The sequence below is a fragment of the Podarcis pityusensis genome (genome assembly GCF_964106645.2).
Source record: "Podarcis pityusensis genome assembly, chromosome: 2".
NCBI lineage: Eukaryota > Metazoa > Chordata > Lepidosauria > Squamata > Lacertidae > Podarcis > Podarcis pityusensis.
This window is the reverse complement of record NC_138029.1, coordinates 16,080,327-16,106,241: the sequence shown is the minus strand read 5'-3', so window position 1 is coordinate 16,106,241 and position 25,915 is coordinate 16,080,327. Positions and strand designations below refer to the sequence as shown.

The 25,915-nt window shown below is 46.6% G+C and overlaps 1 pseudogene across 1 annotated transcript in view; it reads left to right on the top strand.

Annotated features, from left to right (window-relative positions):
* Positions 1 to 25,915, top strand: part of LOC308471099 (leucine-rich repeat-containing protein 3 pseudogene) — a 226,852-nt pseudogene that overhangs the window by 94,562 nt on the left and 106,375 nt on the right. The window contains exon 3 of the transcript XR_013991575.1: positions 9,661 to 9,687. The product of XR_013991575.1 is annotated as a leucine-rich repeat-containing protein 3 pseudogene (transcript). The remainder of the gene's footprint in view (positions 1 to 9,660; positions 9,688 to 25,915) is intronic.

The window sequence follows — 25,915 nt, the reverse complement described above, 5'->3', positions numbered from 1 at the left end:
GTACTAAAATCGTTTTTAAGATTTTTACAACAGCTCTATCCCTTGTTGTTTTCTGCCCTGGGATGAAGGGTGGGATACAAATTTAACAAATAAACAACCAGCGCAACCCATCAACTTCCACAATTTTATACTATCATGAGTCTCTAATGTAGGAGTGGAAAATATTTTTTGGGTCTGCCAGCCAGATCCTGATCAGATTCTAGCCTAGAAGGCGGATAGTGGATCTGGAAGGTGGATCTGTCAAACGCCTGGCATCACTGTGTGCTGTGATTTCAGTTTTACTGTTCATCGGCTGATGGGCAGTAGAGTTCCCAGGAATCTTTGGGGAAGTCACATGCCTTCCCCATATGATGTGGGTATGACCTACCGTATTTTTCGCTCTATAGGACGCACTTTTTCCCATCCAACAATTAAGGGGAAATGTGTGTGCGTCCTATGGAGTGAATGCAGGCTCCTTGGCTTCAGCGATAGCAACACGAAGCCTCCGAAGCGCAGAGCGAGTTCCCACTGCGCTCCGCAGGCTTCAGGTTCCTTTTGCTGTAGCCGGGAGAGCAAGACTCTCCTGGCTTCAGCAGAGAGGGAGAGCTGCGCAGCGCCCCTTCAGCCAAGTGGGAGGAGAAATGGAAGGGGCTCCGTTTCTCCTGCCACTTTGCTGAAGGGGCGCTGAGCAGAGAGGGGGAGAATTTTTTTTTCTTGTTCTCCCCCTCTAAAACAAGGTGCGTCCTATGGTTGGGTGCATCCTATAGAGCGAAAAATATGGTAAGTTAGGGACAGTCAACATCAGCACTCTTCACCCTTGAGCACTGACTGGGCTGGCTGGGGCTTATGGGAGTTGGTCCAGCAACATCTGGAAGGGACCATGTTTTCTACCTCTTCAATAAGTGGTTCATGTTAGCCCTTGGGAATTAATCATATGCATCTGCTTTAAAAACCTCTCAGAGTAAAGAACTCAGTGTAACTTCACAGACGCAGAACAAGGCTCAAGATAATGATGAGAACAGACTAAGACAACCATGCAATTTACATGACATTATTTGTAAAGTCATCACTGTACACCAGAGAACAAGAGGAACTCAAGAAAACAAGCAAGGCAATAGCTGTTGTATGGTCAATTTTGACCACAAGAAGTGGAGGAAGAGGGAAGGATAAGAGGAACACGCAGGAGAAGCTGAGGCCACGGCGTCTCTGGCTTAATCATCAGGTTTAGCAGGAGAGAAGGAAATCTCAGGTTTGCAAGCTGGCAAGCCTAGATAAATAATATTTAAGTTACTTCAGGTAGGCATCTAATGCCAATGCAGAGATCGGCAGAACTTGTGGGGCTGGAAATGGCACAAAATCCTATAACAGTAACTGTCCTATTCAAAGCTATTCTCTTTCTCTCTCTCTCTGCTCAAAAACACACTTCCGTGCTAGCAAACAGTAAGTGTGTAAGGGGGGGGGATGCCAAGTTATATCGTAACCCATCTAAATCTTCCTTTTGAACATCTTATTATTATTGTGACTTCTGAGCAACTCCTGTTTTCAATCTCCCCAGGTTCCCTCCCCCCACTGCCCCGCTTAATGGCTTCTTTTAATTAAATTATGTTGTGGCATTTTAAACCAAGATCTTTCCCTCCCACAAACAACTTCCTCTTCATTTGCCCTCTTTATGTTTTTCAGTCTGGTGTTTCACATGAGCAGTTTTCCAAGACCGACATGCGGTACCACATTATTATTATTATTATTATTATTATTATTATTATTATTACTATTATCAAACACATCAAATGCGCTCTGTTCTCAGTTAATCCCTCAAAGGCTTAAAAAGCAGGAGCTGGGAACCTGTGGCCCTCCAGATATGGCCAGACTCCAACTCCCAACATCCTTGATCATTCGTCCTGCTGGCCTCAGTAAACGGGGAATTCATTGGCATTTTGGGGACCCAGCCCTGGCTTAGAGAGCCTCCCTGCTTGGAGTCCCTTTATCCCGTCACCAAGGCTTGTGTTTAAAACATTTCCATGAGCAAGAGAGGAGAAGCCTCTTCTAGAATTAGAACATTTCCGTGACGAAATATTCTTCCTAATTTAATAAATAATTAAATAATAATACTGGGATGTGGGTGGCGCTGTGGGTTAAACCACAGAGCCTAGGACTTGCCGATCAGAAGGTCGGCAGTTCGAATCCCCGTGACGGGGTGAGCTCCCGTTGCTCGGTCCCAGCTCCTGTCAACCTAGCAGTTCGAAAGCACATCAAAGTGCAAGTAGATAAATAGGTACCGCTCCGGCAGGAAGGTAAATGGTGTTTCTGTGCGCTGCTCTGGTTCGCCAGAAGCGGCTTAGTCATGCTGGCCACATGACCCGGAAGCTGTACACCGGCTCCCTCGGCCAATAAAGCGAGATGGGTGCCGCAACCCCAGATTTGGCCACGACTGGACCTAATGGTAAGGGGTCCCTTTCCCTTTCCCTTTCCCTTTCCCTAAAATAATACTAGTTCATTATCTCCCTACCTACAGGACTGCCTCTCCTGGTATGCCCCACAGAGGACCTTAAGGTCCATAAATAGCAACACCCTAGAAGTCCCGGGCCCTAAGGAAGTCAGATTAGCCTCAGCCAGGGCCAGGGCCTTTTCAACACTGGCTCCAGTCTGGTGGAACGCTCTGTCTCATTTCTGATTTCTTTCCGCAGGACCTGCAAGACAGAGCTGTTCCGCCTGGCCTTTGGCTTGGACTCAGCCTGTTTCCCTCCCTTTATGTGATCTATGGGCTACTTTTAAAATGAAGCTGTATTTTAAATTGCATTTTAACCTGTATTTTAAACTGGTTTTGTTTTTTTGTTTCCCCCACCTCCCCATTATGTTTTTACTGTATTTTTTATTGTTAGCCGCCCTGAGCCCGGCTCTGGCCGGGGAGGGCTTGGTATAAATAAAATTTATTATTTATTATTATTATTATTCATGAGAACTCCCTTTACCAGATAGGAGTTAACTTGAGCACTGGCACAAAAATAGAGGAATATATTCCTTCACATTGAAACTGGATTGGGCCCATTTAAACTGCATTGGGTTGCTTTCCCAGGTCACATACTGGGGAACTGGACTTTACATTCAGTGTTAGTGGCAGAGTGGTAAATGCTGCCCCTCCCACCTATTCTAGTCCTTCCACTCATCCTCCCCTCCAAACACCCCAAAAAGGGTTTTTTATTGCCACAAGAGCAGATGGAGGTAGAGGATGAGGGGGCAGAACCTGGAAAGGAAGATGTGGAGGATACATCAGCTGGACCATCTCCCTCTGCATCATTCACCTGAATGGTGAAGCCCACTTCTCTGGGTTCCATTAGGTACACAGGTACCATGTCAGATCCTTGATCCAGCTAGCCCAGTAGTGTCTACACTGATGGCAACAGTATCCAGGCTATCAGAGAGGGTTATCTCCCAGACCCACCTGGAGACTGAACTTCCTGCATACAAAACACGCGAGTTATAGCAACACCACCCATCTGTCAATCTTTGGGGGAAGAAGGATGTTTCCCTAGCATAGCTGTCAAGCGTCCCTTATTTGGCGGGACAGTCCCTTATCCCAGCGCCATGTCCCGCTGCTGTCCCTTATGGATGATGTCCCTTAAATTTCCCGGGATTCAAAGGAAGCAGCTCCTCTCCCTCCCTCCCTCCCTGCCGGCCAGGGAGGAGGGAGGCTCCAACTGTGTTGCTTGGCTGTGTTGCTCACCCAATAAGGAGTCTAAGAACAACTTGGGGGTGGAGCTTGCATGCCTTGTGCCGATCAAATCGGCCACGTTGCCTTTGCTCAGAGCTTCCCAGCAGAGAGGTGATGGTGGTTTTCCTTGCTGCATCCCCTTTGCCGGGTTGCTGCGCTATGGGAACCACCACTTGAGGCTTCATTTGGCTGCTGGTTGACTAAAATCCCTTATTTTGGCTGCTGATCCCTTATTTTTGAAGCTGCTGGTCCCTTATTTTCAAATCTGTAAGTTGATAGCTATGTTCCCTAGTGGCTCAGGAGACTGCTGTGACCAAGGCAGTCCTCAGAAGATGTCAGGAAAAGAGGAGCAGCTTCAGTTGGGTGAGTTGGGTTCTGATGTGTCTCAGAGTTGCCTGCTGTGTAGGACTACCGTTTTGGGTCTAGTTACACCAAGGAAGGAACCTTCAAGTTTCCTTTTATGAAGCAGTTCCTTGCAGGAAGGGATACATTGCCCAGTTCATATTGCACCCTTCTTTGACCATGTGGCACATAATTCGCACAAAGCAGCAAGGGTGTGGGCTAATTTATGCAGGAGTGTCTATTATGATTTGGACTAGATCAGGGATGTCCAACAGGCAGATTGCGATCTACTGGTAGATCATTGGGCTGTCCTAGGTAGATCACCGGGGTGTCGCAGGTAGATTGTGGGATGACAGAAAGTGATAACTTCCCCCCCCCCAGCAAGAAATTGAAAAAATTGTGGCCTCTCCCCCCAAAAAAACAACTCAACAACTTTGGGCAGTTAGCCACCATCTTGGGTAGATCACTGCCAGTTTTTTTATAGTGGGAGTAGATCACAATCTCTTGGGAGTTGGACATGCCTGGACTAGATAAGTGTTCTTCAACCTTGATTTCCCAGATGTTGCTTTGGACTCCAGCTCCCATCATCCCCAGCCAGCTTAACCAATGGTAAGGGATGATGGGAGTTGTAGTCCAATAGCATCTGGGAACCCAGTGTTGGTGAACACTGTACTAGATGACCTTTCAATTCCAACTTACAAAAAGTACTTTGGAGATGGTCATGACCCACAGGGATACTGGCCAACACCACCACTTTCGTAGTTCATAAACATTCTGGGACATTACTAAGAGTTTGTTTAAAGATTTAGATGTGTTATCCACAAGTACAAGCACAAGGCATTCCAAAGTGTTTCAACATAAAAAAATAACATGTAGGAACGAATCCCTTGTGTCCTAACATTGTTAAGTTGTGTGATTCTCTAGCCCAACTCAATGTTATTAGCTGCCACCAATGGGTTGTCAGGATACTAGGTAAATTGCACTTTGTCAGCCTTTGCCAATCTGCTGTCATTCAGATGTTTTGGGCTACAATTCCCATCAGCCCCGGCCAGGACAGCACAGCAAAACATCCAAAGGGAGAGAGGGAGAACTTAACATAGGGCTGCCATTGTTGGCTGCCAGCACTTCTTACAAGAAATATTTATTGCCCTCATATTGTGTATCTTCATATGCCTTTAAATACTGCGCACCAAGATTGACAATCCCAGAATCATAGAGAGGTAAAAATCAAGAGCTCATGGTCTTTACAATGTTATTGACAAGTGTACAACAACACACTCACATTTTGAGATAACAAATGCCACTATCCAAAACAAAATTTGAAATCCAAACTTCACATGCCAACTTTTGAGTGGCACAATGTGGTATCAAATCGGAACTATGTGTGAATATCCCTTTTGGATCCAGGCTACAGTTGTTGGATATCGGCACCTAGGAACTGGGTGACGGCAGTCCTGAAGAACCCTAATAGACTGTTGGTCAGGCACTGCTGAATGGAAGCCAGATCCCTTCCAAGTCAGGTGCTGACTGAGTCTCAGTTCCTTGCGCTGTCAAATGAAGAACTAAATTGTCCAGTTTTGTGTCACCAAAACGAGATGTTTGCATAAATTTTGCATGTGCTGATTTATATTCACAGAGTCAAATGTAGAAATAATTACTAGAATACCTGTATAACATCCTAGTGGGAAAGGCTGACTAGGTGTGACCTCTGTGTCTGCTCAGTTGGCTGTCGATGGACAACTTCAAAATCCCATTTTTGCTCTCCTCCCTTCTTTAGGGTTCCATATCTTTGAAACAGCCTTCAAGCAAACAGCCATTCAAATACAGGACTCCTTAAAAATGCTGAAGGCCTCAAAAAAACTTCAGCAGTTGTCTTAAGTCAGTTTTTCAATGTTATGATCAGTTTTAGCCGATTTTATCTCTATTTTATCTTACTGTGCACTGCTTGGAGAGTAAAGGGTTAAGAAAGAACGAAAGAAAAATAGAGGACTGTCCCCCTGTCAGCCCTTCAAATAGAGGACTGTTCTCTATAAAGTAGAACACATGGGCGCCCCAGAAGGAATGGAAGGCCTTGTAAGCCATGGAAAGGAAGTCTGTGTAGCTCAAGGGAAGCAAGTGATCTGACGTTAAACAAGCAATGCTTGAATTTGAGCCAGGAACAGTGGCGTAGCGTGGGTTGTCAGCACCCGGGGCAAGGCAAGTAATTTGCGCCCCCTAACCCGTGGATTTGCGCCCCCTAACCCTTGGATTTGCGCCCCCTAACCCTAACCCCCAGATGTTGCGCCCGGTGCGGCCGGCCCCCCCTGCACCCCCCACGCTACGCCACTGGCCAGGAATCAGTAAAAAAAAGGTCAAGGACCCCTGGATGGTTAAGTCCAGTCAAAGGCGGTTATAGGGGTTGTGGCGCTCATCTCGTTTTCAGGCTGAAGGAGCTGGCATTTGTCCACCGACAGCTTTCCAGGTCATGTGGCCAGCATGGCTAAACCACTTCTGGCGCAACGGAACACTGTGACGGAAACCAGAGCGCACGGAAACGCCGTTTACCTTCCCGCCGCAGCGGTACCTATTTATCTACTTGCACTGGTATGCTTTCAAACTGCTAGGTTGGCAGGAGCCAGGACAGAGCAATGGGAGCTCACCCCATCATGGGGATTCGAACTGCCAACCTTCTGATTGGCAAATCCAAGAGGCTCAGTGGTTTAGACCACAGTGCCACCCGCGTCCCCAGGGATCAGTACCAAAGACTGTTTAGTATGGAAGGAGTTCATCACTGGAGCCTACGAAGACACATCTAATATGTCAACTATTCACCACCATGGATTGTGGAAGCCCCTACCTATCTGCATTTAGAAGGGAAGGCCATTGTGGTCTGAGATGACCTGGACTTTCAAATAAGCACAAACCCAAGTCTTTATTTTTGTTTCAGTCAAAGAAATTAAGTACTTAACCACTAGCTCTTCTTTAAGATTGTTAACCTAGCACAACCTTCACCACCTTGGTGCCCTCTAGCTGTTTTGGACTACAACTCCCATCAGCCAGGACGGCTGAGGCTGATGGGAGTTGTAGTCCAACAACACCTAAGGGACAACAGGTTGGCGAAGGCTGTCCTGCCAGAATCTCAGCCTGCCCTGCTGGGTTGGGCTAGGAATCCAGAGAACTGGCATTTACCTTGAGTGGGAAGCCATCACTGTGCCTTCTGCACAATTCCTTCCTGGTTCCCACTGTTTACTTTTCCTCCATCCTCTGAGCCAAACAGGACTTTAAATGCCTGTGGCAGCTGTGGGAGGACAGTGAGCAACAGAGCCTGGGAAGGGAACAGGACAGAAGGCTCTGCAGTGGCAACTTCTTCCACTGCCTCGGGACTTTTCGAACTAGGGCTACAGCCTAGCAAATATGAGCAATGAGTCATAGGCCTTCTATTGCAAAAGCCAGCAAGCGACTTGCCTTGAAATCAATTAGTAGATTCCTACCCTGCTGGAGCAGCGGAGTGTAATTTCTATTCCTGCTCGTTGTGTAGTTGGCTCGGAATTTGTTTGCTCCTGAAGAGAAATTGTCATCTTAGAAGCTGTGTTTTTCTATGTTTCATATTTCGTTATTTGTGGTTTATACCATCCCTTTCTCCCTCTCTTTCTCCCTGAGTTGGGGCTGTTTTTATGAGGATTCCGGTCATGCTGACAGGGTAGGCTGTCTTTTCCAACCATAACAAGTCAACAGGGCCCACAATAAGCTGGAAAATGCGCTTTTTGGGTTGTTTTGCAAAACGGACTTTGTAAAACTTTTGGTCAAAAGGTAGCAGTTTTACGGTGAGGCAAAACGCAGATGGGCTTCATCGTTCAAGCCCGCCTCCTGCGTCAGAGACACACACCAATTAAAAACCAGGGGTTGTCAGTGAATCTTTCGAGCAAGGTCAACACAAGGAGAAATCAACTGTGAAAGCTAGGAGCAAGACCTAGCCAAAAGTGTTATGCTCTTTAAAGTCACACTGATTTCAATGGAAGAAATGTAAACACTGTAAATGTAAACTCTTTCCTGCTTCCTTTTTCAGATCTCTATGCTTTTCAAAGCTCCGGTTCATTTCACTAGATCTGATTTTTGCCCAGATCCCTTGGAAAAGTGACATTTGTGTGCACACTTTCCCTCTTTCCGTGGTGGCTCAGCTGGGAGAAGGGAGAGAGGTGTGGTCAAGTGTGGGCCCATGGCACTGACTTAGAAATCCTAACTTGACCATCAGCCAAAAGAAAGTTGTTTACCCCAGGATTAGAGATAAGGTTCTCAAACGACAATGCAACTAAGGGTGGAGCGCAGTCTGCCAGGTGACCTCGGTCACTGCAGCAACAACTTAGTGAAAAGCAGATAATGTACTCATCAAAACACCCCATTGCTCAATCACCCAATGGCCAATTTGTTCAACCAGACTGGCTTGTTCAGAATGTGGGTGCAGATTCTGGCAAGCATAGAAGAGGCAATGCAACAAATTCCTTTTTACAGCCCTACCATCTGGCTGACCAGCTTTCAGTAACTTAGGCCTAGTGAGGTGGGAAACCTGGGCTATATGAGCCTGTCCCTGTGAAAAATAAATGTGAGGGGGAAGGATAAGTTTATCACCGCAGTGAGACTTGGCCTTAGTAAAGGGAAAGGGAAAGGGACCCCTGACCATTAGGTCCAGTCGTAGCTGACTCTGGTGTTGCAGCGCTCATCTCGCTTCATTGGCCGAGGAAGCTGGCATACAGCTTCCGGGTCATGTGGCCAGCATGACTAAGCCGCTTCTGGTGAACCAGAGCAGCGCACGGAAACGCTGTTTACCTTCCCGCCGGAGTGGTACCTATTTATCTCCTTGCACTTTGACGTGCTTTCGAACTGCTAGGTTGGCAGGAGCTGGGACCGAGCAACGGGAGCTCACCCCGTCACAGGGATTCGAACTGCCGACCTTCTGATCGGCAAGCCCTAGGCTCTGTGGTTTAACCCACAGTGCCACCCGCGTCCCTTGGCCTCAGTAGGGACCCATAAATGTGGCTTACATTGTAAGCTGGGTATAGCCTGAAAGGAGATACAGTAGTACAGTCCTAGCATAGCCACTTATTTAGGAAACGCATCACCCCTAAAGAGGACAATCTGTATAAAATGTGCAAAATCTAATTTATATGTCTAGGTGCACATTTAAAAATACTTAATAGAAATTAAATAGAAAGAGGCACATTTAGAAATAATTAATAGAATTTAAGTAGAGATGCAATACAGCTCACCAGGTGTGACCAGGTGAACTGTGTTCCTGCTCAGCCTACTGTCCAGGAGCCCAAACGCTGGTGAGTGAGATGGCTCAGTCGGTAGAGCATGAGACTCTTAGTCTCAAGGTTGTGTGTTTGAGCCCCACATTGGGCAAAAAGTTCCTGCATTGCAGGGGGTTGGGCTAGATGACCACTGCTCCCTTCTTAGGGTTCTTCAAACTGAACCTGGACTGAGCAGCCTGTCCTCTGAAAAGCTGGAAGCAAATCAATAGGGAGGCAAACACACAGCCCACTTGATCTTCCTTTCACAGCATGTGCCAGCAAACTTAGAAGTTTTCCATTAACCCAGTTTATCTATACAGTGGTACCTCAGGTTACATACGCTTCAGGTTACATACGCTTCAGGTTACAGACTCCGTTAACCCAGAAATAGTGCTTCAGGTTAAGAACTTTGCTTCAAGATGAGAATAGAAATCGGGCTCCGGCGGCACGGCAGCAGCAGGAGGCCCCATTAGCTAAAGTGGTACTTCAGGTTAAGAACAGTTTCAGGTTAAGAACGGACCTCTGGAATGAATTAAGTACTTAACCTGAGGTACCACTGTATCAGGAAGCTTTGTAACCAGATAGGGTATTGACCCCTGGTTTGAAGTTGGATTAATATCCTGGCTTATTCCGAAGCTGCTACCCACATTTTCCTGATTCAGGTGGAAGTGGGAAACTATGGTTAGAGGCTTAGTAGATCACTTGGTGTTTGTGTGAAAGGAAGAGTGAAGGAATGACTTATTCACCTCCCAGCTTTTAAAGCCAATATATTGACCCAACTGACTGAGTGTTAAGAACACTAGAAAAGGCCTTCTTGAACAAACCAAAGGTTTGTCTAGCTTTCTCTTCCCAACATATACTTCTGAGAAGCTTACAAGCAAGACACAAAGGCAACAGCCTTCTTTTGTTGTTCATAGTCCACATCTTCTGGTGTTGCCTCTCTCTGAGCATTTATTGTAGTGCGTTTTCATTTATGAAATTTCCGTGCCAGAAGTCCCAGAGCGGTTCACAAAATGTTTCGATAAACCACAGCAATAAAATATACACTGACATTATCAAGTCAACAAACAATGCACATTCAACACTCGATTTGAAACAGCCTCAGAGTTCAGAGGAGGGTTTGGGGACTGAAATCGCTTTGGCTGAAATTGCAGAAGCAGGGAACCTGTGGCCCTGCAGGCGTTGCTGGTCTTCATGAGCCCAAGCCAGCATCACCAGTGATCAAGGATGATGGGAGTTATAGTCTGACAAAATCTGGAAAGTCATAGGTTCCTCTTGTCTTTGACCAGAGTTGGACAGCAGTATAAATCTGCTCATTCTTTGGGACCTCTTTGGGAACTTGATACTTCCATAGGGATCAGGAGACTATGGCTCTTCAGATGTTGGTGAACTCCAAATCCCATCACCCCTGGCTATTTGCCATGTTGTCTGATGCAAGCTGGAGACCAAGAACGTCTGGAGGGATACAGATCCCCCATCTCCGCTAGGGAGCGAGGCTTTCTCTGTAGCAGCACCTACTTTGCAGAATCCAGTGCCAACGGAAGCGATTTTGGCTACGTCTCTACTGGCTTTTTGACACAAGCTGGTCACATGACTTTTCAGAAGGAGCTGCATGTTGGCTAAGGACTATTGGAACTGTTTGGGTAGTGGGGTTGGCCAGGATTTCTGCTGGAGTCTTTTGGGCTGTGTTTATTTTGATACCAATTTTAAACTGTAAAAAGTGTCCCTGGTGATTGATTTTGATGTTTTATTTATTTATTAAACATTTTTCTTGCATTTATATTTGACATTCCTTCCATCACAGAGCCCAAGGCAGCATAAACACAGCACCCAGGTGGTCGCCCATCCAAGCATTGACCGGGCCAAGACCTGCCAAGCTTCAGCAAGGCTTGTTTCATAGAATCATAAATCACAGAATTGTAGAGTTGGAAGGGACTCTGAGGGTCATCTAGACCAACCCCCTGCAATGCAGGAATATGCAGCTGTCCCATATGGGGATCAAACCTGCAACCTTGGCTTTATCAGCACCATCCCCTAACCAACTGAGCTATCCAGTTGGTTTCTTATCCAGTGGGCAATAGCCTCAAGTGCCTACAAACCGTACCCTGAAGGCACAGGAGGCCCTGATTTTCGCACCACCATCGTGGCAGAGAAAGTAGCATTTAAATGACGAATAAATCAATGAACACTGATTGCCCTCCTGATCCAATGAAGGCATGATTGGGAGGAGTCGGAACGAGTGATGTGCTCCCTGGCAACAGCCTCCGCATCGCTATGCCCTTCTTTCAAATCCCATAGCTGTAGAACCAGCTACATTTCTAACAAGGTCATGTTCACTTTTGCTCGTTGGTTTCAGCTTGTGGGTTTTCTGCAGTGTCCTGGAGACATTCCTGGACTCTGAGAAAACCAAGAGAGGAGACAGCAAGCCCATCCCAGACTCGAGATCACCAGCAAATGGAGACAGGACCTTTCTTGGAGTGGGGAGGCATTAGCATCCATTTGCTTTCACCACAGACAAGATCAATAGAGTCCTGCTGGCTACAGACTCTCCTGGGACATTCAGTGCCAGGCTTATTCACACAGGTCTGGTGTCCCACAATTTTGGCAGCGCCGTTTTAATTTGCCGGCGTTGTTGTCGTCGTCTTGGGATTCTCTGCAAACATTCCTAGCCTTACACTCCCGAAATCTGCTTCTCCCGAGCCAAATGTGGCCTGTTCAAACAGACTGGAGATTCTTGCTGGCTTCTGCAGCAAAAAACAGAAGCCCCTTCGGATCACAGGCAAGCCAATGGGGCCGGAGGTAGGCCAAAATGGCTTTGGGGAAGGTTGGCTATCACATCTTACTGGCTACTGGGCTGGGCAAGGTGCCAAGCAAGGAAGCACCACTGCCTCCCCTTTCAGCCCTAGGAAAAGCGAGAAACGCCAGGACTCCCAGTTACTCACAAAATATGAAGGCACTTGGGCACACTAGGATGGCATGAAGAGTTTGGTCCAGGGCTCGCCCAAGATTTAAGGCTCATCGGCACAACTGGATTTGGGGGGAAAGTGCCACAGGTCACATCCCCTCTTGTTACTTCTCTCCCCATAAGAGAAAGAGTGAAAATATTGATTTCCTGGCACCATATTTGTATAAATTAACTATCCCAAAATACAGACGTGCCTTCACACTGGCCAGATTGGATGTGATGCCCTCTGCCGTACTTGAGGGCAGATGCCAAAAGATTCCAACTGAGGAACGACTCTGCCCCTGTGGAGATGGCAATCTGGAAACAGTGGCTCATGTTCTCCTGTCCTGTCCGCTTTATAAAGATCTGAGGAATGAGATCACTAACCCACTCATACTTACCATCCCAGGCCACCCATCTGAGGCCACATTGTTCTTTCTTTTATCAGACCAAAATGATCAGACAACAGCAAAGGTTGCTAGGTTTATCGAGGGTGCAATGAGATTAAGGGCCACTATCTGAACGATAATCTTGGCCATTTGATTGCCCTTTTTACCCACTGATGTCTTTTTTTATCTGTATATATTTTATATATTTTATTTGTATATATTGCTTGTTTTATGTTGCTATGGCTGTTGGCTAATGAGAATAAAGTTTATCTTATCTTATCTATGTGTGTTATGTACTGAAGTTCTCACCCTGGGCCAGCAGGGGGATACTGTAGATAGTTATGCAAATGAAGGATCGAAAGTGATGTTCAGTGATTGGATAGTTTGTATGCAAATGAAGGATCGAAAGTGACGTTCAGTGATTGGATAGTTTTAGAAAATGGCAACAGTTACATTGTTCTGGAGCTCTATATAAGCAGGCTGACTGAGCTCCTCAATTCAGTTCTGTTCTGGCATCTGAATAAAGAAGAGCTGTTTGAAGAATCGCTGTGTCGTCTGATATGTTCACCCACAACTTAACAATGTGGGAATCTGCTTTGCTTTTCCAAGGGAGCTAGGTAAAAGTCGGATCCAAGAGAATTAACCCGAGCCTCAAAAAGCACATAGACGTGAAGGAGGAAGTGGGAAAGCGGGTCACTCTTCCAACTTCCTCCTTCAGTTCTATGCCCCTTTTAAGGGAGAAAAGGGCAAGGGCAGTGAGAGGGGGTCTCAGAGCCTTTGTGGGTGCCAAGGGAAGACCTCAAGGGCACTATTACACCCATGGGCACCACAATGGTGACCTCTGGTCTAGTTCATTTCTTGCCTAGAACACAAGGAACCATCTGTCACTTTGTCTGCATTACAGATAAGTGGTTCCACTATCACTTTGTCTCCTTTAGGAACAATCGTTCTGTAGCAGGGGTGAGCCTAAAGATCTCCGACAGAGAATTCCCAGCACTACAGTGGTACCTCGGGTTAAGAACTTAATTCATTCTGGAGGTCCGTTCTTAACCTGAAACTGTTCTTAACCTGAAGCAACTGTCCTTAACCTGGGGCCTCCTGCTGCTGCCACACGGTTTCTGTTCTCATCCTGAGGTAAAGCTCTTAACCCAAGGTACTATTTCTGGGTTAGCAGAGTCTGTAACCTGAAGCGTTTGTAACCTGAAGCATCTGTAACCCGAGGTACCACTGTATTTCCAATCAACAAACAGAAGGATATTGGAAGATACAACCTCTTCCTACTGACTGAATCAGCAAGGGCCTTTCAGACAGGGAACTTACCCAAAATAAATATGGCCACTTACACTTTGTGGCTCACCTGACTCAGATAGGATCCGTGCAGTGTTAGATATGAAAGCAAGGAGGGAAATGGCACCTTAAGCCTGGGTTATGGGCGTAACAACGGAATGTCTAGGCACGCTTTTTTAATAACAAGAATACAAAGCTGAAAACAAATGAACTGCAGCTAAAATATTATGTTTATTTTTCACATGGTCTAGTCTTTCCTTTGCCCACTCCCCTAATAGTCTTAAGAGGGTCTCTTCTCAAGTCTTCAGAGAGCAGCTGGAAGTGGGGAGGCAGAAAAAGGTCCTCGTTTCCTTCCACTCTGCAGTTTTAATCTAAAATCTTAGCCACAGTACTGAGCCCAGAGCTCAGAAACTGCTCATGCTAATGAAATTCCCCATTGCAAAATGTGCCTAGAACAATGGGAATTTCGAACAATGGATCCATGTTATAACGATGTGCCCTTCTGTGGCGCAATGGGCCAGTGTGTCTGGTTGTTAAGAAGGCTGGTGGTTCAAGTCCACCCTGGGAGGGCTGTGGGCAGAATTCCTGTAATGCAGGGGACTGGACTAGATGACCCTTGGGTTCCCTTCCAGCTGTACAATTCAATGATTTTATGACGTTTTGACAGGTGTCCAACAAAATCTCCAAACGCTTCACATAGAGAAGCATGCAGAGCCAGCCTCAGGTTTCCAGGGACTCCTGGGTATCAGTGGGCCAAACCCTTCCCTCTTGACCCCTTCCATTTAAGCTAAAACAAATTGGACCCATATGCCAATGCCCGATTTCCAAAGAAAAGCACAAACTTTACTACTTTACTAGTCTTTCTTCCAACAGTGTAAGTTAAAAGGCAACTTCTACACACCTAAAAAGGTTAAAGGGTAAAGGGACCCCTGACCATTAGATCCAGTCATGACCGACTCTGGGGTTGCACGCTCATCTCGTTCTATAGGCCGAGGGAGCCAGCGTACAGCTTCCGGGTCATGTGGCCAGCATGACTAAGCCGCTTCTGGCAAACCAGAGCAGCGCACGGAAACACCGTTTACCTTCCCGCCGGAGCGGTACCTATTTATCTACTTGCACTTTGACGTGCTTTCGAACTGCTAGGTTGGCAGGAGAAGGCCCAAACAACGGGAGCTCACCCCGTCGTGGGGATTCGAACCGCCGACCTTCTGATTGGCAAGCCCTAGGCTCTGTGGTGTAACCCACAGTGCCACCCGCGTCCCTTTCTACACACCTACAAGGGAGTAAATCTTACTGAACTAATCAGGACTTTATATATATGCCCAGGTGAATCTATTTTCCACCTGATGGGGTGGGGAGAGAAGCCCAGTTGCTTCCGCAGCAAGAATTTGGCACTGAGATGCTAGTTGTATTGCAAGCCGCACAAGAGGCACATGTCCTCTGAAAGATTATAAAGAAACAAAGGGGGGATCTATACCCCATATGAACATAAGGAAGAACAACACAGAGCAGATGCAGACAACCAAAGGCAGATATTCAGTTCAGCCAAAGGAACCCAAATCATACTATTGTTTTATTTTTAAAATAGAATAGGCCGCCTTCTAAAGCACAACTCATCCAAAGCAGGTAGAATTAGGTAACTTCCAGTGCAAGCAAACCTTTCCTCAGAGAGCCTTTGATGAGGCTCAGGTATAATTTGGCATATTCAAGCCACACAGCAACAGAGCAGATCTGTCTCTCACACACCCCATCCTTGGTCCAGGCAGTAGACCTTTAAAACCCTAAAGTACACCTGAAGGAGTGTCTCCACCCCCATCGTCCAGCCCAGACACTGAGGTCCAGCTCTGAGGGCCTTCTGGCAGTTCCCTCACTGCAAGAAGCGACGTTACAGGGAACCAGGCAGAGGGCCTTCTCGGTAGTGACGCCCACCCTGTGGAACGCCCTCCCATCAGATGTCAAAGAAATAAACAACTGTCTGACTTTTAGAAGACATCTGAAGGCAGCCCTGTTTAGGGAAGTTTTTCATGTCTGATGTTTTATCCCTTCATTATCATCATCATCATTAATTTTGTTGGGAGCTGCCCAGAGTGGCTGGGGAAACCCAGCCAGATGGGTGGGGTATAAATTATCATCATCATCATCATCATCATCATTGATCAGAGGAACGGGAAAGGCAGCACAGCCTGCTACACAGACCTCCTTTTTACAGGTCCTAGATAAAAGGCGCTGTCTTAAGAGGCAGACCATTGTTCCATCTCCCCTTGTACCATTTACCCCATGTTATTTTTCTAGAAAAAGAAGCGTGGTAACTCACCATGAACACCTCTCTCATTCTCTTAGAATGCAAATGGCGCCCAATGAGTTCCATGGAGTTTCGGCTGAAAAAATGCCCTTCTTTTATCCTGATTTGCTGCGTCTCTTCTGCAGAGGTCTTTCCCATTCTTTTTAACTGGGAGAAGTTCAGGATTGAACCTGGGGCTTTTACATGCAAAAAATGTAGTCTGTTCTTAGAGCTATGGTCCTTATCCTTTGCCACTTTTCTCCCTTGAGCCAATGAACTTTCAAGCTTGCAAGCTCTTATATAGAAAAGCCTTAGGCCAAAGGCCAGAAATTGTGGGCTTTAAAGCGCATCAACCCCAGCCATCGGTCAAGCATAATGGGGGTTATATTCCAACACATCTGGAGGGCACCGCGTTGTCTATCCCTGCCATAGATTTGCAACTTTACTGCAATATTTATGTCACGCCTTTTTTCTGGCAAGTTGTCTAACACAGATCCTCCCTCAGAGCTGCAGTTTTAGTATGAGGAGACTGCATTGTCTAGTCTCCTCACAGGATGTTCTCTGTACTGTGCTTTGAAACAGAATGTGGTGAAACTTGATATAATGTACAGAAGGACTCATATTCTTCTTGACCAGGTTCCAGCCATTTTGAGTACCAAAGCCAAACCACTTAGGTTTTCATAAGAAGCTGCCTTATGTTGAATCAGATCATTAGGTCCACCTAACTCAGTACAGTGGTACCTCAGGTTAAGTACTTAATTCGTTCCGGAGGTCTGTACTTAACCTGAAATTGTTCTTAACCTGAAGCACCACTTTAGCTAATGGGGCCTCCTGCTGCTGCCGTGCTGCCGGAGCACGATTTCTGTTCTCATCCTGAAGCAAAGTTCTTAACCTGAAGCACTATTTCTGGGTTAGTGGAGTCTGTAACCTGAAGTGTATGTAACCTGAAGCGTATGTAACCCGAGGTACCACTGTACAGTGGTACCTCGGAAGTCGAATGGAAGCCATTCGAAAGGAAGCCAAGTCCGTTCGACTTCCAAAATGTTCGGAAACAAAGGCGCGGCAGCCCCGCCAGACGTTCGGCTTCCAAAGAACATTCACAAACCGGAACAGTCACTTCCGGCTTTGTGACGTTCGGGAGCCAAAACAGACGAGTACCAAGGTGTTCAACAACCAAGGTACGACTGTATTCTCTACACTGACAGGGGTTACTTCACATGCTACCTATATCCTTCTTTCCTCCTGGCTCGCGGTAGGGACTCTGTCTAGGTATTAAATAAGTCTCTGTGTCCAGTTCTGAGATTGTAACCAAAATTCCTTGGGAACGGTTCAAAACCCAACCATCTCATGAGGTCACAATCCACACTTGAAACGAGGAGCTTTTCTCATTTTAAAAAGGGCACGTGTGCTTTTCCTCGTTGTTTGGAGTCCAATTTGAGAGAGTGTTGCTTGGTCCTCAGAGAGAGGCAAGCCCAAGAAAGTTTGGTGAGCCAGAAGTCATATGGTGCCCCCTCCAGTGGCAGTAAAATGTAATAAAAAACACCACGGCTCCCTATACAGTAATTGGAAGTTCAGTGGAACGTAGTCGTGAGTAAACATGAATATGATTACTGTAAATAATAGTACCCCCCATAAAAAACGTGCTGGTCTTTAATGCTTCCCCCAAAATCCACCATCTGTGGCAGGCTGTGTCACTCAGCCTAAAGACTGGGGCCAACCCTCGCAAAAATTTCTACCGTAGCTTTCCTTGAGACGATGTTACTTAAGTATATTGCCCTGAATGAAACTTAATTCAAGTGTCATCAAATTGTGCTGGAATCTAGACCACTTAATGCTGATCTTTGTTTTTCTGGAGTCAGGTACCGCGTAGAAAACCCAGCCGAATTCTCACAGCCAAGGAATTGGGGAAAACAAAACACAACAAGCATTGTCCTTTTTCACATCCTGTTGACTCATTTTTGGTCTGTGACCCGTGAGTTGAGAAACCCACTTCTAAAATCTTGGCAAGAAGGGATGGTGCCATTGCTCCCTGGGGAATTCCTTCGACTCTTTGTGCTGGGAAATTTGTGAGAGAGATCAAAGGGAGGTGTCTATAGGATGGGGTGTGGGGTGAGGAGAATAGACTCACACCTGCGCTCTGACCTCTGACCTCCTAAACAGCCTGGAGCTCTCCATCTCAAGAAATCAAAAGGAAGGTGAACAACAAGAAGATGCCCTGAGAAAAGGGGGGAAATGGCCAGTCACTACTTGTTTGGACTTAAAAAGACAAAAAAACTTATCACTGCAGAACTGCACCACATAAAGACATAAGACTGGGTCCTATGTGTGGATCTGTTGATCATTCAGTACCTTGCAAAATCAAGTGATCCGCTGCCTATGACTGTGGCATTCAGAACACAACACAACAGACAGGATTTTTACATCACATCAGACACAGAGTTCCCAATTTCAGCTGCCCATCAACACAGATAGAGCAACATCTCAAATGCAGAGAAATCGGACGATTCATATGAATGTATTCATGACACAGGTCAGGAGCCAGAGAGCAGCTTAAGTTGACACGAGGGCCTTGTGCTACCCCAGCAGAATTTATTTTTCTCCTTTTCCTTTGAACAGCTGGCCATCGTGCCATATCACGAATTGTTTTCGAAACTCCCCCTTCATTTCAAAAACAGTTTGCCATGCAGCCGAGAGAGGCTGCTATTTGAGAAAAATAAAGCATTCTTTGGATCCACACTGAGATGATTATGCAGTGCTCAACTGTTCCAATTCACTTCAGAAGAACAACAGGATGGGTTTCTCGTAGGGATGGACCAAACAATCCATCACACTCGATGGACTGTTAACATTTAGGGAGAGATCTGCTCCTCCCTTTGCTTGCTGCCATTTGCAGAAATCAGATCTTTGAGAACAGCTTTCTGTCTCTTCACATTTTTGGTCAAGAGTTCCTTATCGTCCTATATTCCATGCCTTTAGTGGTCTCTTTGGTACACTATTTTATATGTCACAAAACCCTGTAACAAGGAGTTTCACAGGTTAATTGCTTCTTTGCTTTTTAAAAAGTCATTCTGCTTCTTTTCTCAAGAGACAGTGTAAATGGCAGGTCTCTCTTTACTTTTTCTATATATATTTTTATGTTTGTAGGCACTGATTTTATTAATCCCCATAAAGGAGTGTTTGGCTTTGTGCATCCCAAACATTTAAAGCACGTGACTTTTCCCAAAGAATCATGGAAACTGCAGTTTAACCCCTCACAGAACTATAATTCCCAGCACCAAGCTACAGTTCCTAGGATTCTTTGGGGAAAGTCATGTGCTTTAAATGCATAATGTGTACCTCCATAGGAGAAACGCCAGCTTAACAACAGACTACTCTGCTGGAAATCTCTTTGGAACAGTTAAATCTGGGTGATGTTGTAGCCACCATCAACTGCTGAACACTCTGGACAAAAGAGAAAAAACTATGTAGGCAGATATATAAGAGCTGTGCTCCTGTGTAATAGATATATACTGAAATGTGGAAAGATCCAGTGGACAACATCAAAGGATGGGGAATCCATGGCCTTCCAGATGGTGTTCAACTTCAACTTTCATCAGCCCCAGACAGGATGGCCATATGCCCAGGTTGGCATCCATCTTGGCAGACCATGGAGGAGTGTGTCTTTGTGGATGAAGTCAAACTGTTAGAAGGTTAAAGCACCTGCTCTGACTATAGAGACTGATCCCAGACAGACATGTTTTGTTGCGGCCGGGGCAAATGAAGGTGTCTGGCTGTTAGGGCCGGGTGATACCTGGTTGTTAACATTGTGTCATAAAGGTAAAGGTAAAGGGACCCCTGACAATTAAGTCCAGTCGCGAACGACTCTGAGGTTGCGCCGCTCATCTCGCTTTACAGGCCGAGGGAGCCGGAGTTTGTCTGCTTCCGCAGACAGTTTTTTCCGGGTCATGTGGTCAGCATGACTAAGCTGCTTCTGGCGAAACCAGAGCAGTGCACAGAAATGCTGTTTACCTTCCCGCCGGAGCGGTACCTATTTATCTACTTGCACTGCGTGCTTTCAAACTGCTAGGTTGGCAGGAGCCGGGACCGAGCAACGGGAGCTCACCCTGTTGCAGGGATTCGAACCGCTGACCTTCTGATCGGCAATCCCAAGTGGCAAAGTGGTTTAACCCACAGCGCCACCCGCGCTAAACACCAGCAGCTAAACACCGTGATTTGCTGATATATCACAATGTCGGAAATGTATCTTGGCCTCTTCTTCGCCACTTTAAGGAAAGAAGCAGCAGGTGAGATACGTTCCCAACCCCATACTGCTCTGACTCGCCTGAGCAAGTCAGACTGGGTGAACTGAGGGGCGGGCAGCTTCGCATGCCCCACTGTTGCTGCCCCACAAAAAAATCTGGCACACACGAGCCAGAAGGGGTGTGTGCTTTCTTAAACCAGAAGCCAGAGGGATGGGGAGAAGGCGGAGGCAGTCGTGCGGCCGAGCAACCTGTTCCTGCCAGTCGTCAGTCACTCCAGGAGTGACCAACTGAGAGGAAGAGTCCGCCTGCCCATCCTGCGAAGGCTGCATGTCCACCACCTCTCAGCTGATCAAGCCCCACACTCTGGCTCTCAGGAGCCGGAGGTGAGAGGCTTCCTTAAACCACTCAGCTGGGGGGCGTGCAGACCCTCAGCGGAGCAGTTTAAGGAAGCCCCCACCTCGCACTAAGATCAGCTGAGAGGCAGCAGGTGCGCAGCCTTCGCACAGGTGGACTTTTCAAGCTGCTGATACACCACAGGTCCCCGGCCAGCGCCAGCACAACGCAGGCAGGCAGGGAGATGGGAGTGAGGCGCACTGTGCTGGTGGCGGCTGGGGAGCTGCGATGTACCGGCAGCTGGAAAAGTCTGAAACCGTTATAGTGATCTGAATTTCTTGATTCATCACCCAGCTCTACTGATGGTAAGGGACGCGGGTGGCACTGTGGGTTAAACCCACAAGGCTTGCCAATCAGAAGGTCGGCGGTTCGAATCCCCACAACGGGGTGAGCTCCCGTTGCTCGGTCCCTGCTCCTGCCAACCTAGCAGTTTGAAAGCACGTCAAAGTGCAAGTAGATAAATAGGTACCGCTCCGGCAGGAAGGTAAACGGCGTTTCCGTACGCTGCTCTGGTTCACCAGAAGCGGCTTAGTCCTGCTGGCCACATGACCCGGAAGCTGTACGCCGGCTCCCTCAGCCAATAAAGCGAGATGAGAGCCACAACCCCAGAGTCGGCCACGACTGGACCTAATGGTCAGGGGGTCCCTTTACCTTTACCTTTACCTTTACTACTGATGCTACGGCTGCAGATGCGCAATGGCATTTCTTCTCTCTGTGCTCCTCCCAGCGGTCATTCCTCTTCTGGTCACTGCTATGGATGCACCACCTGACTGTCTGTCTCCAAACACTGTGGTCACTGCAAGGGATTCCCACAAGGCGGGGTCTCTGCGTGTACTCCTTTCTTCTCCAAATTACCCCCTTCCTCTACCATCACTTTGTAGCAGCCCAGATTCCCAGGACTATGTTTACCTCAACCATCTAGTGAGTTTCAATCAGATTTCCTGACCCATCCTCCAAGCATGTCCCCTTTGAAGTAAATCCCAGTGAGTTCAAAGAGGCTTCCTTCCTTCATCAGAATCACATAATCATAGGAGATGAAAGGGATAAAAATGGCGGTGGCTCCCTAGTCAAACCTAGGCCCCAAATACAGGGCCAACGACCATTATCTGCCTATACAACTCAGACCACAGAGTGCGTGAGAAGAAAGCAAGGTTTTCATGGGACAGTCAGATCAGGGAAGTTGTTCTAGGTGCCTCCAGCCAGTCAATCCATGCACACTACAGGAGAAGGCAGAACACTTTAATCCGCTTCAATTGCACAAGCCTAAATTTTACGGGATGCACCTGAATCCCTTCCACAAAACAGTGACAGGCACCTAAAAATTACCTAAGGGTTAAACCACAGAGCCTAGGACTTGCCGATCAGAAAGTTGGCGGTTCGAATCCCCGCTCCTGCCAACCTAGCAGTTCGAAAGCACATCAAACTGCAAGTAGATAAATAGGTACCACTCCAGCGGGAAGGTAAACGGCGTTTCCATGTGCTGCTCTGGTTCGCCAGAAGCGGCTTAGACATGCTGGCCACATGACCCAGAAGCTGTATGCCAGCTCCCTCGGCCAATAAAGCGAGATGAACGCCGCAACCCCCGAGTCGGCCACGACTGGACCTAATGGTCAGTGGTCCCTTTATCTTTACCTTGACCGCTGCCATTGCTGGGCAATTTGATTTGGTGAGCATTTCCACTTGTCCTGTGCCCACAAGGCAAGGGTCCAAGCAGTTTCCTCCTTGCTCCGCTCCTTTCCCAGGGAAAACTCAATCTTTAGTGCTAAATTGGAGCAAACGTCAATCCAGAGAAAATCAAAATTGCTGTTTGCTCCAATTGAGCGCTAAAGAGCAGTTTCCCCTGAGTCAGGTGGGGAGCAGCGGTGAGCAACAGCCAAGCGTAAGTGTGGCTAAGCCCTGAGTTCAGGGATTGAGGGACAAGGAGGTGCCTTCTCCCACTATTCTTCCTCTGCACCATTCATCACCATATACACCTCTATCTATCACAGGAGTGGGGAGTCTGGAGCCATCCAGATGCCAGCTATGCGGTGGTTTAGCATCTGGTTCCCACATTGCTTTCCACCAGGTAAGTAGCCACTTTCCCCTTGCAATTTGATTGGTGGTGGTCACAACCTGAGCCTTAAGGAAACACTTAGCACAACACCTGGCATTTAGAGGCATACTGTCTGCGACAGTGGGAGCAGAACGTAGCCATCAGGTTTAGTAGCCGTTGATAGCCTTACTGTGCACGAATTTGACTAATCCAGCTTGGTGGCCATCACTCTCAGGAGTGTGTTGACTAAATGGACAATGACCAAATGGACAACCTGATTCTTTTTTTGCATGCTTTCTTAAAGATGCACCGGTTTGCCTAGACCTTTTGAGGAGGGGTGAAATACATGGTGATCATTTGCTTCTGCTGTCTGATTTATCTGTGATTGTTATAAATTTTGCAATACTGCGTGGCTTATTTTTATGGTTAATTATTACCGTATTTTTCGCTCTATAAGACACACCAGACCAAAAGACGCACCAAGTTTTTGGAGGAGGAAAACAAGAAAAAAATATTCTGAATCTCAGAAGCCAGAACAGCAAGAGGGATCGCTGAGCAGTGAAAGCAGCAATCCCTCTTGCTGTTCTGGCTTCTGGGATAGCTGCGCAGCCTGCATTCGCTCCATAAGACGCACACACATTTCCCCTTACTTTTTTAGGAGGGAAAAAGTGAGTCTTATAGAGCAAAAAATACGGTACTTTAATTTTTACTGTGTGCTGCCCTGAGACCCTTGGGCGGAGGGCAGGCTACACATATAGGGGTGGCAAAACTGGTTCCCTCCGTATATTGATTTTATTGTTCTCTCTTTTTTGTAAACTGCTTTGAGGTTTTATTTTTTACAGTCAAACGGTGTATACATTTTATGAAATAAATCAGTGTTTCTTATTTTACCTTGCCCTTCAACGTGTTGCTGAGGCAGGTTACAAACAGCCCAAAAATAATACCAGTGTTTATTTTCATGAGGGAACATTTCAGAAAGTGGTAAATTCAAAGGAGCTGGTAGGTATTAGTCCTAATTAGGTGATATATCCCCAAGAGTCAGTCTCTTTCTGATCTCCCTCCTCATGAGCCCTCCACATATATCTAAGGCAGGGCAGCAGAAGACTGCTCTAGAACGCCTGGACCTCAGTAACCCATGGGAAGTTAGAAGAAATACCATGACAGCAACTCCCAGGCAGACGAGCCTAGCAGATGCAGCAACGGTAATCATAGAATTGTAGGGTTGGAAGGATTGAACCTGCATATATCTTTAGAAACCTGAAAGGGTTTGCACAACTCACATGGTTAGCATCGGAATCCCAAAAACAGGCTTCCTCAACCTCAGGATTTTGGCCTACAACTCCCATGATCCCTAGCTAACAGGACCAGTGGTCAGGGATGATGGGAGTTGTAGTCCCAAAACATCTGGAGGGCCGAGGTTGAGGAAGTCTGCCCAGAAGGAACCAGGCGCAGAATGCAAAACAAAATTTAGAATGATGTGCTGCTTTTGAGAAGACTGTTTCGTGGACACTCTGTGGGGCACAATCCCAAAGCTGTATTGGGGAAGAAGACCCCACTTGGGGCTGCCACTTCCATCACCCCCTCCCTCAAGACACACTTCAGACCCAGACTGTGTTATCCTGGAGGGCACTGTGTCCTATTTCCAAGGAATTTGACAGGAGTGCTGCTGATGGAAACAAACATCAGGTGTGGAACCACATACCCACCCAGTTAGATTAGGACCGTGGCAGCGTAAAGAGTTAAAGGCCTTCTTCTTCCAAGAGCACAGTCCAAACCAGTTCACACGCTGCCGGACAGGCAGCAAAACCCACACAAACCCACAAAACCGTGCCAGGTTTAATAAGAACCTGGGAAACCAGTGTTTCAAATCTTCCCTCAGCCATAAAGCTAACTAAGTCACTCGCTCCCAGCCTAATCTCCCTCACAGAGTAGTTGTGAAGATGATATGAAGAGAGGGAGAGCTATGAACACCACCTTGAGTTTCTTGGAGAAAAGGTGGCATATTAATGCGATAATAAGTAAAATGTCTAGTTTTGCCTGAAATCGGTATTGAAGCAAAGGGTTTTATTGGTTCCACTGCAGTGATTTCATTTTTTTATCATCTAGTTCATTACAGCGAGAAGAGAAGCTACTTCACATTGCTACCATTGGTTCCAGTAAAGCAAAACCGGCCTTAACATAAGGGCAATTTACCACGGCGGCTGATTTAGCCCCACGGACACCAAGAGAACAAAGCCACTTTCAACCACCAGTTAATTCCCTTGGAAAAAGAACAATTTCTGCTATTGAAGGACTCTGCTCCAAAGTAAATTGTTCACCTCACGTTGAAATGGGGGAATATCGATGGGAGGGTCCTTAGCTCACTGGAAGAGTATGTGTTTGCACATAGATGATCCCTAGGTCACACCCACACCATATATTTAAAGCATATGATTTTCCACAAATAATCCTGGGAACCCTAGTTTGCCTGTCAAAGAGCGATAATTCCCAGCACACTTAACAAACAACAGTTCTCGGGATTCCTTAGGAGAAGTTATGCGCTTTAAATGTGTGCTATGGACATGACCCACATTGACATACCCTACAACATTTCTCCAGTAAAAATAGGGATGCCCTATTCAATAATAATAATAATAATAATAATAATAATAATATTAATAATAATAATAATAATAATAATAATATTCCATCCATCTGAGTGGGTTGCCCCAGCCACTCTGGGCAGCTTCCAACAGATATAAAAACATAATAAAACATTAAACATTTTAAAAAACTTCCCTGTACAGGGCTGCCTTCAGATATCTCCCAAATGTTTTATACAGTTGTACCTTGTTTTTCAAACAAAATGTGTTCCGGAAGTCCGTTTGACTTCCGAAACATTCGAAAACCAAGGCGCAGCTTCTGATTGGCAGCAGGAGTGTCCTGCAGCCAATCGGAAGCAGTGGAAGCCGTGTCGGATGTTCAGTTTCTGTGGCAAAGTTCGCAAACCAGAACACCTACTTCCAAGTTTGTGGCATTCGAGTTCCAAGTTGTTCGTGAACTAAGCTGTTT